Here is a 13,756-nt window from a genome sequence, read left to right as displayed (position 1 = left end):
TGCAGATATAATGATTATTATGCTAATTATTATAACTATTTTCATCAACATAACTATTTTTATAATGATAATAGCAATAATGATAATTTTAGAAATAATGACAATAGTAATAGTTATAATGACAATGATAATGATGTTATTATTATTTCTATTGTCATTATTAGTCTGAAAATTGGAATAGAGTTAATTATTGCTATTATTATAGTAATTATCAAAATTATCATTATAATTATGATTTTATCCTTATCATTATTATTTTCATTATCATTGTCATTGTCATCATTATTGCATATAATGAAGGGATTATCATGAAAATCATCACAATTCCCGGAATTAATGTTAAAATCCTCATAAGTACCAATAAAAAGCGAAAAAGTTTTTTTTATTGACGTTTCTCCCAAAAGGCTGTAATACGCTAAATTATGCCGTTTTTTCGACTTCTGGGATTTTATTACTTTTGGCCTTTATTTCATTATATATGGACTGGATAATAATTATTATCATCATTATTATCATTACTGTCATTATACTTATGATTATTATCATTATAGCCATTATCATCATGATTATCATTATTATCATCATTATTGCAGTTATAATGATTATTATGCTAATTATTACATCTATTTTCATCATAACTATTTCTATAATGATAATAGCAATAATGATAATCTTAGAAATAATAATGACAATAGTAATAATTATAATGACAATGATAATGATATTATTATTTTTATTGTCATTATTATTTTGAAAATTATTGGAATAGAGTTGATTATTGCAATTATTGCAGTAATTATCAAAATTATCATTATGATTATAATTTTATCATAATTACCATTATTATTGTCATTATCACAGCCATTATCATCATAATAATCATCATTATTGTATATAATGAAGGAATTATCATGAAAATCATCAAAATTACCTGAATTAATGTTAAAATCCTCATAATTACCAATAAAAAGCGATAAGTTTTTTTTCGACGTTTCTCTGAAAAGGCTGTAATACTCTAGATTTTGCCGTTTTTTTCGACTTTTGGGATTTTATTACTAATGGCCTTATTTAATTATAAATGGGCTGGATAATAATTATCATCATTATTATCATTACTGTCATTATTCTTATGATTAATAAATTTATTAGTCATTATCATCATTATTATCATCATTATTGCAGTTATAATGATTTTTATGCTAATTATTATAGCTATTTTCATCATCATGACTATTTTTATAATGATAATAGCCATAAGGATAATTTTAGAAATAATAACGACAATGCTAATGATGTTATTATTTCTAATGTCATTATTAGTCTGAAAATTATTGGAATAGAGTTGATTATTGCTACTATTGCATTCATTATCAAAATTATCGTTATAATTGTAATGCAGTAATGATAATTATGATGACAATAATAATGACAATAATAATAAAAATAATAAAATCAGAATAATAATGATGATTTTGATAATTACTGCAATAATAGCAGTAATCAACTCTATTCCAATCATTTCAGACTAATAATGACAATAGAAATAATAATATCATTATTATTGTCATTATAATTATTACTATTGTCATTATTATTTCTAAAATTATCATTATTGCTATTATTATTATAAAAATAGTTATGATGATGAAAATAGCTATAATAATTATTATAACTGCAATAATGATGATAATAATGATGATAATCATGATGATAATGACTATAATGATAATAATCATAATAATAATGACAGTAATGATAATAATTATGATAATAATTATTATCCAGTCCATTTATAATGAAATAAAGGCTAAAAGTAATAAAATCCATAAAGTCGAAAAAACGGCAAAATCTAGCGTATTACAGCCATTTTCAGAAAAACCTCGAAAAAAAACCTTTTCGCTTTTTTTGGTAATAATGAGGAATTTAACAATTCAGGTAATTGTCATGATTTTCATGATAATTCCTTCATTTCTCCAATGATGATAATGACAATGATAATGAATATAATAACGATAATGATGATAAAATCATAATTCTAATGATAATTTTGATAATTACTGCAATAATAGCAATAATCAACTCTATTCCAAAAAATTTCAGACTAATAATGACAATAGAAATAATAATATCATTATCATTGTCATTATAATTATCCCTATTGTCATTATTTCTAAAATTATCATTATTGCTATTATCATTATAAAAATGAAATGAAAATAGCTATAATAATTAGCATTATAATTATCATTATAATTGTGATTTCATCATTATTATCATTATTATTGTCATTATCATCAAAATTATCATCATCATTGCATATAATGAAGGGATTATCATGATAATTATCACAATTACCTAAATTAATGTTAAATTCCTTATAATTACCAATACGCTAGATTTTGCCGTTTTTTCGACTTTTGGGATTTTATTACTTTTGTCCCTTGATTTCATTATATATTGACTCGATAATGATTATTATCATCATTATTATCATCATTATTGCAGTTCTAATGAATATAATGGTAATTATTATAGCTATTATCATCATCATAACTATTTTTATAATATTGTCATTATTAGTCAAAATTATTGGAATAAAGTTGATTATTCCTATTATTGCAGTAATTAACAAAATTATCATTATCATCACTATTATCTTTACTGTCATTATTCTTATAATTATGATCATTATAGTCATTATAATCATGATTACCATCAATATTATCATTATTATTCCAGTTATAATGATTATTATGCTAATTATTATAGCTATTTTCATCATCATAATAATTTTTATAATAATAATAGCAATAATGATAATTTTAGAAATGATAATGACAATAGTAATAATTATAATGGCAATGATAATGATGTTATAAACATTTCTAATGTCATTATTAGTCTGAAAATTATTGGAATAGAGTTGATTATTGTTATTTTTGTAGTAATTATCAAAATTATCTTTATAATTATGATTTTATCATTATTATCATTATTATTGTCATTATCTTTGTCATTATCATTATCATCATTTTTGCATATAATGAAGGAATTATCATGAAAATCATTACAATTACCTGAATTAAAATCCTCATAATTACCAATAAAAAGCGAAAAGGGCTTTTTTCGACGTTTCTCTCACAAGGCTGTAATACTCTAGATTTTGCCATTTATTTCGACTTGTGGGATTTTATTACATTTGCCCTTTATTTCATTATAAATGGACTGGATAATAAATATCATCATTATTATCATTACTGTCATTATTCATATGATTATAATCATTATAGTCATTATCAACATGATTATCATTATCATCATTATTGAAGTTATAATGATTTTATAATGATAATAGCAATAATGATAATTTTGGAAATAATGACAATAGTAATAATTATAATGACAATGATAATGATGTTATTATTATTTCTATTGTCATTATTTGAAAATTATTGGAATAGACTCGATTATTGCAATCATTGTAGTAATTATCAAAATTATCATTATAATTATGATTTTATCCTTATTATCATTATTATTTTCATTATCATTGTCATTATCATCATAATTATCATCATTATTGCATATAATGAAGGAATTATCATGAAAATCATCACAATTACCTGAATTAATGTTAAAATCCTCATAATTACCAATAAAAAGTGAAAACGATTTTTTTTCGAAGTTACTTTCAAAAGGCTGTAATACGCTAGAATTTGTCATTTTTTCGACTTTTCGGATTTATTTACTTTTGGTCTTTACTTCATTATAAATTGACTGGATAATAATTATTATCATCATTATCATTACTGTCATTATTCTTATGTTTATCATTATAGTCATTATCATCATGATAATCATTATTATCAACATTATTGCAGTTATTATGATTTTATAATGATAATAGCAATAATAATAATTTTAGAAGTAATAATGACAGTAATAATTATAATGACAAAGATAATGATATTATTATTTCTATTGTCATTATTTGTCTGAAAATTATTGGAATAGAGTTGATTATTGCTATTATTGCTGTAATTATCAAAATTAACATTATAATTATGAATTTGTCATTGTTATCATTATTATTGTCATCATCATTGTCATTATCATCATAATTATCATCATTATTGCATATAATGAAGGAATTATCATGAAAATCATCACAATTCCCTGAATTAATGTTAAAATCCTCATAATTACCAATAAAAGCGAAAAGGGTTTTTTTCGACGTTTCTCTCAAAAGCCTGTAATACGCTAGATTTTGTCGTTTTTTCCACTTCTGAGATTTTATTACTTTAGGCTTTTGTTTCATTATAAATGGACTGGATAATAATTATTATCATCATTATCATTACTACCATTATTCATATGATTATTATCATTTATGTCATTATTACTATGATTATCATCATGATTTTCATCATTATCATTATTGCAGTTATAATGATTATTATGCTAATTATTATAGCTATTTTCATCATAACTAATATAAGAATAACATCATTATCATTGTCATTTATGTTTCTAAAATTATCATTATTTCTATTATCAATATGAAAACAGTTATGATGATTTAAATAGCTATAAGAATTAACAAAATAATCATTATAATTAAAATAATGATGATAATAATGATAATCATGTTGATAATGACTATAATAATAATCATAGGAATAACGACAGTAATGATAATAATTATTATCCAGTCCATTTATAATGAAATAAAGTCCCAAAGTAATAAAATCCCAAAAGTCGAAAAACGGCAAAATCTAGCGTATTACAACCTTTTGAGAGAATCGTCGAAAAAAAAATCTTTTCGCTTTTTATTGGTAATTATGAGGATTTTAACATTAATTCAGGTAATTGCGGTGATTTTCATGATAATTCCTTCATTATATACTATAATGATAATAATCTAGTTGATAATGACAATGATAAAGACAATAATAATGATTAAATCATAATTATAAGGATAATTTTCATAATTACTGCAATAATAGCAATAATGAACTCTATTCCAATAATTTTCAGACTAATAATGACAATATAAATAATAACATCATTATCATTGTCATTATAATTATTACTATTGTCATTATTATTTCTAAAATTATCATTATTGCTATCATCATTATAAAAATAGTTATAATGATGAAAATAGCTATAATAATTAGCATAATAATCATTATAACTGCAATAATGATAATCATGATGATACTCATGAGAATGACTAAAATGACAATAATCATAAGAATAATGACAGTGATGATAGTAATGATGATAATAATTATTATCCAGTCCATTTATAATGAAATAAAGGCCAAAAGTAATAAAATCCCAAAAGTCGAAAAACGACAAAATCTAGGGTATTACAACCTTTTGAGAGAAACGTCTAAAAAAAACTTTTAGCTTTTTATTGGTAATTATGAGGATTTTAACATTAATTCAGGTAATTGTGATGGTTTTCATGACAATTCCTTCATTATATGCAATAATGATGATAATTATGATGATAAGGACAATGATAATAACAATAATAATTATAATAATGATAAAATCATAATTATAATGATAATTTTGATAATTACTGCAACAATAGCAATAATAAATTCTATTCCAATAATTTTATGACAATAGAAATAATAATAACATCATTATCATTGTCATTATAATTATTACTATTATCATTATTATTTCTAAAATTATCATTATTGCCATTATCATTATAAATATAGTTATGATGATGAAAATAGCTATAATAATTAGCATAATAATCATTATGACTGCAATAATGATAATAATGATGATAATCATGATGGTAATAACAATAATGATAATAATCATAAGAATAATGACAGTAATGATAATAATGATAATAATTATTATCCAGTCCATTTATACTGAAATAAAGGCCAAAAGTAATCAAATCCCAAAAGTCGAAAAAACGGCAAAATCTAGCCTTTTGAGACAAACGTCGAAAAAAAAACCTTTTCGCTCTTTGTTGGTAATTATGAGTATTTTAACTTTAATTCAGGAAATTGTGAGGATTTTTATGATAATTCCTTCATTATATGCAATAATGATGATAATTATGATGATAATGACAATGGCAATGACATGAATAATGATAATAATGATAAAATCATAATTATAAGGATAATTTTGGTAATTTCTTAAATAATAGCAATAATTGTCACACAAATAATGACAATAGAAATAATAATATCATTATGATTTTGATAATTACTGCAATAATAGCAAATATCAACTCTATTCCAATAATTTTCAGACCAATAATAATAATAACATCATTTTCATTATCATTATAATTATTACTATTGTCATTATTATTTCCAAAATTATCATTATTCCTATCATCATTATAAAAATAGTTATGGTGATGAAAATAGCTATAATAATTAGCATACTGATCATTATAACTGCAATAATGATGATAATAATGATGATAATCATGATGATAATGACTATAATGATAATCATAAAATAATGACAGTAATATTAAGAATGATGATCATTATTATCCAGGCCATTTATAATGAAATAAAGGCCAAATGTAATAAAATCCCAAATGTCGAAAAAACGGAAAAATATAGCGAAAAAACGTCGAAAAAAACACTTTTCGCTTTTTATTGGTAATTATGAGGATTTTAACATTAATTCAGGTAATTGTGATGATTTTCATGATAATTCCTTCATTTTTTGCAATATTGATGATAATGACAATGATAATGACAATAATAATAATAATAATGATAAAATCATAATTATAATGATAATTTTGATAATTACAGCAATAATAGCAATAATCAACTCTATCCCAATAATTTTCAGACTAATAATGACAATAGAAATAATATCATTATCATTGTCATTATTATTTCTAAAATTATCATTATTGCTATTATCATTATAAAAATAGTTATGATGATGAAAATAGCTATAATGATTAGCATAATAATTATTATAACTGCAATAATGATGATAATAATGATGATAACCATGATGATAATGACTATAATGAATATAATAATCATAAGAATAATGACATTAATGATAATGATAATAATTATTATCCAGTCCATTTATAATGAAATCAAGGTTAAAAGTAATAGAATCTCAAAAGTCGAAAAAACGGCATAATCTAGCGTATTACAGCCTTTTGAAAGAAACATCAGAAGAAAACCTTTTCGCTTTTTATTGGTAATTATGAGGATTTTAACATTAATTCAGGTAATTATGATGATTTTCATGATAAATCCTTCATTATTTGCAATAATGATAATTATGATAATGACAATGATAATGACAATAATAAGGATAATGATAAAATCATAATTATAAGGATAATTTTGATAATTACAGCAATAATAGCAATAATCAACTCTATCCCAATAAGTTTCAGACTAATAATGACAATAGAAATAATATCATTATCATTGTCATTATTATTTCTAAAATTATCATTATAAAAATAGTTATGATGAAAATAGATATAATGATTAGCATAATAATTATCATAACTGCAATAATGATGATAATGATAATCATGATGATAATGACTATAATGAATATAATAATCATAAGAATAATGACAGTAATGATAATAATGATGATAATAATTATTATCCAGTCCATTTATAATGAAATAAAGGCCAAAAGTAATAAAATCCCAAAAGTCGAAAAAAACGGCAAAATCTAGCGTATTACAACCTTTTCAGAGAATCGTCGAAAAATACCCATTTAACTTTTTATTGGTAATTATGAGGATTTTAAGATTAATTCAGGTAATTGTGATGATTTTCATGATACTTCCTTCATTATATACAAAAATGATAATTATGATAATACGGACAATGATAATGACAATAATAATGACATTCTTAATGATGATAATGATAAAATGATAAATATAATGATAATTTTCATAATTACTGCAATAATAGCAATAATCAACTCTATTCCAATAATTTTCAGACTAATAATGGAAATAGAAATAATAATATCATTATCATTGTCATTATAATTATTATTATTGTCGTTATTATTTCTAAAATTATCATTATTGCTATTATCATTATAAAAATAGTTATGATGTTGAATATAGCTATAATAATTAGTATAATAATCATTATAACTGTAGTAATGATGATGATGATAATCATGATAATGACTATAGTGACAATAATCATAAGAATAATGACAGCAATGATAATGATAATAATCATTATCCAGTCCATTTATAATGAAATAAAGGCCAAAAGTAATAAAATCCCAAAAGTCGAAAAAACGGCAAAATCTAGCGTATTACAGCCTTTTGAGAGAAACATGGAAAAAAACTTCGCTTTTTATTGGTAATTATGAGGATCTTAACATTAATTTTCATGATAATCCTTTCATTATATGCAATAATGATGATAATTATGATGATAAAGACAATAATAATGATAATGATAAAATCATAATTATAATGATAATTTTGATAATTACTGCAATAATAGCAATTATAATTATTATTATTATCATTGTTGTTATTATCATTATTAATGTTAAAATCCTTATAATTACCATTTAAAAGCGAAAACGGTTTTTTTTCGTCCTCCATCACAGAAGTTGCTGTCACGCACTGCTTCAAAGTGCATAACGGCTACAAAGTTGTTGCTAAGCAAGAACAGCTGACCCATTTCCTTTCGACTACTGGCCAGAGAAAACACGCTGATCATGGTTTAAAACCTCTCCCCTCCCCGGAAACGAAGGCTAAGTGCACGGTCGTGGCTAAAAAGATCGACAAGACAATCCTGCCACGATCGTGCCAAGCCATCCAGGAGGAAGTCAGCACCATGAACGATGTCACTATGGTGGATGTTTACAAACCATCAGAGTCGCGAATCCTTAAGACTCGCTGCTTAGCCCCCGAGGAAGCACAGAAGCTTCTCTCCCGTGAGATCGTGCTTTTTAACACATCCGTCCCCACCTACAATGTAGAAGCCGAGTGCTTTGTTCAGGTCGATCAGTGCCTTAAATGCTACCGTTACAATCACCTGAGACACACCTGCACACACGAGCAGCGTTGCAACCGCTGTGGTGACCCAAGTCACTTCTTTTCCACCTGCAGCAAGGACATCAAATACTGCAATTGTGGGGGTCAGCACGTCGCTGTCAGCGGGTATTGCCCTACACGCAAAGAAATAATCAAGACTAAAAGACAAACACTCAAACAAAACAAAAACATAACATACGCAACAGTCACCCAACCCTTACAAACAAGCACACCTACCACAAGACAACCAAACACAATTCCCTCAGGAACCACTCTGCCGCCTGCACACTTCCCCCAAACAAACACCTTCACACCAAACAACAACCCTAAAATACAAGCAATACTACACGTAGCTTTAATAGCTGCCAAATACAACGCCAAGAAACTCGCAAACATAGTCCCTATCATGCTACAAAGAAACGGTTTCCCCAGCATTGTGATTCCTGAGGAAATCTTCGAAGACCAAAACCTGTTACATACCTTAATTTCACACACAAACAAACACTCACACCGAGGTCACAGAGGCGACCATGACATCCACACAGCCCTCTACCTCTCACTCACACGGACTCCCACAGCCACTACCACAACGAATACATAAAGAAACTGCACAAAAGAAAACTACACCAGATACTTCTGACAACAAACGCAAACATACCTCACCACCAGACATGCACACCAAAAAAGACAAAAAGGACCCTGAGCTCTCGGCCCCCGAGGCTCGTCACGTTCACGATGATACCATCAATAATTTTCAGATTAATAATGACAATAGAAATAATAAAAACATCATTATCATTGTCATTATAATTATTACTATTATTATTATTATTTCTAGAATTATCATTATTGCTATTATCATTATAAAAATAGTCATGATGATGAAAATAGCTATAATAATTAGCATAATAATCATTATAACTGCAATAACGATGATAATACTGATGATAATCATTATGATAATGACTATAATGATAATAGTAATAAGAATAATGAGAGTAATGATAATAATGATAATAATTATTATCCAGTCCATTTATAAAATCCCAGAAGTCGAAAAAACGGCAAAATCTAGCGTAGTACAGCCTTTTGAGATAAACGTCGAAAAAAAAAACTTTTCGCTTTTTATTGGTCATTATGAGGATTTTAACATTTATTCAGGTAATTGTAAGGATTTTTATGACAACTTCACTATATGCTATCATGATGATAATTATGATGATAATGACAATGATAATGACAATAATAATGATAATAATGATAAAATCATAATTATAATGATAATTTTGATAATTACTGCAATAATAGCAATAATCAACTTTATTCCAATAATTTTCAGACTAATAATGACAGTAGAAATATTAATAACATCATTATCATTGTCTTTCTAATTAATACTATTGTCATTATTATTTCTAAAATTATCCTTATTGCTATTATCATTATAAAGATACTTATGATGATGAAAATAGCTATAATAATTAGCATAATTATTATTATAACTGCAATAAAGATGATAATAATGATAATCATGATGGTAATGACTATAATGATAATAATCATAACAATAATGACAGTAATGATAATAATGATGATAATAATTATTATCCAGTTCATTTATAACGAAATGAAGGCCAAAAGTAATAGTATCCCAAAAGTAGAAAAAACGGCAAAATCGAGAGTATTACAGCCTTTTCAGAAAAACGTCGATAAAAATCCCTTTCGCTTTTTATTGGTAATTATGAGGATTTTAGCATTAATTCAGGTAATTGTGATGATTTTCGTGATAATTCCTTCATTATATGCAATAATGATAATTATGATGAAAATGACAATGATAATGGGAATAATAATGATAATGATAAAATCATAATTATATTGATAATTACTGCAATAATAACAATAATAAACTTTATTCCAATAATTTTCAGACTAATAATGACAATAGAAATAATAATATCATTATCATTGTCATTATAAATATTAATATTGTCATTATTATTTCTAAAATTATCATTATTGCTGTAAATGCAATAATGATGATAATAATAATGATAATCATGATGATAATAATTATAATGATAATAATCATAAAAATAATGACAGTAATGATAATAATGAAGATAGTAATTATTATTCAGTCCATTTATAATGAAATAACGGCCAAAAGAAATAAAATCCCCAAAGTCGAAAAAATGGCAAAATCTAGCCTTTTGAGAGAAACGTTGAAAAAAACCCTTTTTCGCTTTTTAATGTTAATTATGAGGATTGTAACATTAATTCAGGTAATTATGATGATTTTCATGATAATTCCTTTATTATTGACAATAATGATGATAATAATGATGAAAATGACGATGATAATAACAATAATAATGATAATAACAATGACATCAATAATGATAATGATAAAATCATAATTATAATGATAATTTTGATAATTTCTGTAATAATATCAATAATAAACTCAATTCCAATAATTTTCATACTAATAATGAAAATAAAAATAATATTAATATCATATTCATTATAATTATTGCTATTGTCATTATTATTTCTAAAATTATCATTATTGCTATTATCATTATGAAAATAGTTATAATGATGAAAATAGCAATAATAATTAGCTTAATAATTATCGTAACTCCAATAATGAAGATAATAATAATGATAATCATGATAATAATGACTGTAATGATAATAATCATAAAAATAATGAAAGTAATGATAATAATGATGATAATAATCATAATTCAGTCCATTTATAATGAAATTAGGGCCAAAAGTAATAAAATCCCAGAAGTCGAAAAAAACGGCAAAATCGAGCGTATTACAGCCTTTTGAGAGAAAGGTAAAAAAAAAAAATTCGCTTTTTAATGGTAATTATGAGGATTTTAACATTAATAATGATAATAGCAATAATGATAATTTTAGAAATAATAATGACAATAGTAATGATTATAATGACAATGATAATGATATTATTATTTATATTGTCATTATTAGTCTGAAAATTATTGGAATAGGGTTTATTATTGCTATTATTGCAGTAATTATCAAAATTATCATTATGATTATGATTTTATCATTATTATCATTATTATTGTCATTATCCTTGTCATTAACATCATAATTATCATTATTGCATATAATGAAGGAATTATCATGAAAATCATCACAATTACCTGAATTAATGTTTAAATCCTCATAATTACCAAAAAATGCGAAAAAGATTTTTTTCGACGTTTCTCTCAAAAGACTGTAATACGCTATATTTTGCCGTTTTTTCGACTTCTGGGATTTTATTACTTTTGGCCTTTATTTCATTATAAATGGACTGGATAATAATTATTATCATTACTGTCATTATTCTTATGATTATTATCATTATAGTCATTATCATCATGATTATCATTATCATCATCATTATTGCAATTATAATGATTATTATGCTAATTATTATAGCTATTTTCATCATCATAACTATTTTTATAATGATAATAGCAATAATGATAATTTTAGGAATAATAATGACAATAGTAATAATTATAATGACAATGATAATGATATTATTTCTATTGTCATTATTAGTCTAAAAATTATTGGAATAGAGTTGATTATTGCTATTATTGCACTAATTATCAAAATTATCATTATAATTATGATTTTATTATTATTATTGTCATTATCATTGTCATTATCATCATAATTATCATAATTATTATTATTGCATATAATGAAGGAATTATAATGAAAATCATCACAATTACCTGAATTAATGTTAAAATCGTCTTAATTACCAAAAAAAAAAAAGCGAAAAAGGCTTTTTTTATCGACGTTTCTCTCAGAAGACTGTAATACGCTATATTTTGCCGTTTTTCGACTTCTGGGATTTTATTACTTTTGGCCTTTATTTCATTATAAATGGACTGGATAATAATTATTATCATGACTGTCATTATTCTTATATTTATTATCATTATAGTCATTATCATCATGATTATCATTATCATCATTATTGCAATTATAATGATGATTAAGCTAATTATTATAGCTATTTTCATCATCAAAACTATTTTTATAATGATGATAGCAATAATGATAATTTTAGGAATAATGATAATAGTAATGATTATAATGACAATGATAATGATATTATTTCTATTGTCATTATTAGTCTAAAAATTATTGGAATAGAGTTGATTATTGCTATTATTGCACTAATTATCAAAATTATCATTATAATTATGATTTTATTATTATTATTGTCATTATCATCATAATTATCATCATTATTGCATATAATGAAGGAATCATGAAAATCATCACAATTACCTGAATTAATGTTAAAATCCTCATAATTTCCAATAAAAAGCGAAAAAGTTTTTTTTTTCGACGTTTCTCTTATGGCAATGGATTGGTATCCGCCATAGGCTCGTGTTAATCATCTCTTTAAGGAGCTTTTGTGTGTGGGTGTGAGTGCCCACAGGTATGACTGGTGTGCTGAAGATCGCCGGGGAGAGCCGTCGGCTAAGGCCTGGGTAGGCCTAGTTGCTGCTTGCTGTGTCTTTGCTCAGCTGGAGGATCGTGAAGGAAGAGTGGGGATAGGAGAAGGATAAGGAGGAGGAAAAGAATTTTAGGAGGAGCCGGGGCTTCACCCAACCTGCAGGGTAAACTTGAGGTAATAATTGG

Source organism: Penaeus vannamei, chromosome 16 (assembly GCF_042767895.1).
Source record: "Penaeus vannamei isolate JL-2024 chromosome 16, ASM4276789v1, whole genome shotgun sequence".
Lineage (NCBI taxonomy): Eukaryota > Metazoa > Arthropoda > Malacostraca > Decapoda > Penaeidae > Penaeus > Penaeus vannamei.
The sequence above is the reverse complement of the archived record's forward strand: the minus strand, read 5'-3'. Positions refer to the sequence as shown.